Source organism: Mandrillus leucophaeus, unplaced genomic scaffold (assembly GCF_000951045.1).
Source record: "Mandrillus leucophaeus isolate KB7577 unplaced genomic scaffold, Mleu.le_1.0 Scaffold1157, whole genome shotgun sequence".
Lineage (NCBI taxonomy): Eukaryota > Metazoa > Chordata > Mammalia > Primates > Cercopithecidae > Mandrillus > Mandrillus leucophaeus.
This window is the reverse complement of record NW_012099843.1, coordinates 321,345-323,711: the sequence shown is the minus strand read 5'-3', so window position 1 is coordinate 323,711 and position 2,367 is coordinate 321,345. Positions and strand designations below refer to the sequence as shown.

Sequence of the window (2,367 nt, the reverse complement as noted above, 5' to 3'; positions counted from 1 at the left end):
AATAGTGGACTACTTTCTCTTGCAGGGAATATAACAGATTTAATTAAAGATCAAGAAATCTAGCCTGGGCAACATGGTGAGACTCCATCTCTACTAAAAATACAAAAAAAAAAAGTAGCTGAGTGTAGTGGTACACACCTGTGGCCCCAGTTACTCGGAAGGCTGAGGTGGGCAGATCACCTGAGGTCAGGACTTTGACACCAGCCTGGCCAACATGGTGAAACCCTGTCTCTACTAAAAATATAAAAAATAGCCAGGCATGGTGGTGCAAGCCTGTAGTACCAGCTACTTGGGAGACTGAGGTGGGAGGATTGCTTGAGGCCAGGCGGCAGAGGTTGTAGTGAGTCGAGATTGTGCCACTGCACTCCAGCCTGGGTGACAGAGTGAGACACTGTCTCAAAAAAAAAAAATCTAATTTTAGTTGCAACCCTATCTTCCTTCCATATTTAGGACTCTATGACTGTATATTGGCAGTGATGTACTTAGTATATCTGCCGTCAGAAACAGTCAATTTTTATATTAATATGAGAAAATAACTTTTAGTAATCATAAAGTAAAACAAATAATAACTTTGCTCTTTTGGTTACAGTCTGATATAATAATATTTCATGTAAATGTCAAGTTAATAAGTAAATTTTAATAAAACTGAAATATCAGCAAAAGAAATGTATTAGTCCATTCTCACACTGCTATAAAGAAATACCTGAGAATGGGTAATTTATAAAGAAAAGAGTTTTAACTGGCTCATGTTTCTACAGGCTGTACAGGAAGTATAGTGGCTTCTGCTTCCGGGGAGGCCTCAGGAAGCTCTCAATCATGGTGGAAGACAAAGTGAGAGCAGGTTGTCTTACATGGTGGGAGCAGGAACAAGAGAGAGAGAAGGGAGGTGCTACACACATTTAAACTAGATCTTGTGAGCACTCACACACTGCAAGAGCAGCACCAAGGGGATGGTGCTAAGCCATTCATAGGAAACCACCACCATGATCCAATCACCTCCCACCAAGCCCCACCTCTAACATTGGGGATTATAATTCAACATGAGATTTGGGCAGAGACACAGATCCAAATGATATGCAGAAACAATTAAGACAACTAAATCGTACCAGTCATGCAATGTTTTATTTTCTTGATTCATTCCTTAGCTTAAAAAAAAAAAAAATAACAACAAAAAAGGATAGCCAGGCATGGTAGCTTGTGCCGATAGCTCCAGCTATTTGGGAGGCTGAGGTGGGAGGACCACTTGAGCCAAGGAGTTTGAGGCAGTGAGTGACAATGATGCCACTACATTACAGACTGGGTGACAGAGTGAGACTCCATCTCTATTTTTTTAAAAAAGAATACATTTTAATTAAAGACATTACTCAAATCCGGTAAAACAGCTCAGCTGTGAAATAAATTTACACTGATCAAAAATAATACATTTTGATGTTTCCTTATTTAAAATGTTACACATAATAAGTCATATATAATGGCATGATTGAAGTAACTCAAGTTCTCTTCCTCAGACACCAAAATTGCTGTGGTGTTGTTTATGTTAAATTTGTTCTTGAAATGCAGGTAATTTATATACAGGGATTGGAGACACAAGGTACACTTAAAGTGAGCTCTAAAGATCTGAACCCAACCAGGCGCAGTGGCTCATGCCTGTAATCCCAGCACTTTGGGAGGCCAAGGCAGGGGGATCACCTGAGGTCAGGAGTTCAAGACCAGCCTGGTCAACATAGTAAAACTCTGTCTCTACTAAAAATACAAGAATTAACCAGGTTTGGTGGCACGCATCTGTAATCTCAGCTACCTGGTAGGCTGAGGCATGAGAATCGCTTGAACCCAGGAGGCAGAGGTTGCAGTGAGCTGAGATCGTGCCACTAAACTCCAGCCTGGGTGACACAGCAAGACTCTATCTCAAAAAGAAAAAAAAAAAAATTACTCTCACAATGAATGCATTTAGTTGAGTCTATGTGTGAGACACATTGCGAGAGAGACAGTGACAGAGGGACAGAGATATTAGGAGGACAACACAGAGGCGTTTCAATGATCTTCCACACAGAAAAAATATAGTAAAGAAGAATAAAAATGTGCTAATTTGAAAATTACATCCGCTTTATTAAAATTTAAGCAATAATCATGAGAATTTTTTAGAATTTAAAACAATAAATTTCTTTTCAGATAGAAGCATTTTATCACTAACTACATGACAGTAATAAAAAGCAAGCCGGGCACAGTGGCTCAAGCCTGTAATCCCAGCACTTTGGGAGGCCAAGACGGGCGAATCACGAGGTCAGGAGATCGAGACCATCCTGGCTAACATGGTGAAACCCCATCTCTACTAAAAAATACAAAAAACTAGCCAGGCGAGGTGGCGGG

The 2,367-nt window shown here is 40.2% G+C and overlaps 1 protein-coding gene across 1 annotated transcript in view; it reads right to left on the bottom strand.

Annotated features, from left to right (window-relative positions):
- Nucleotides 1-1,103: 1,103 nt before the first annotated feature.
- Nucleotides 1,104-2,367, bottom strand: part of LOC105552656 (chromosome unknown open reading frame, human C6orf141) — an 11,596-nt gene continuing 10,332 nt past the window's right edge. Inside the window, exon 5 of the mRNA XM_011998373.1 lies at nt 1,104-1,322. The gene's annotated coding sequence lies outside the window, so the exon portion shown is untranslated. The remainder of the gene's footprint in view (nt 1,323-2,367) is intronic.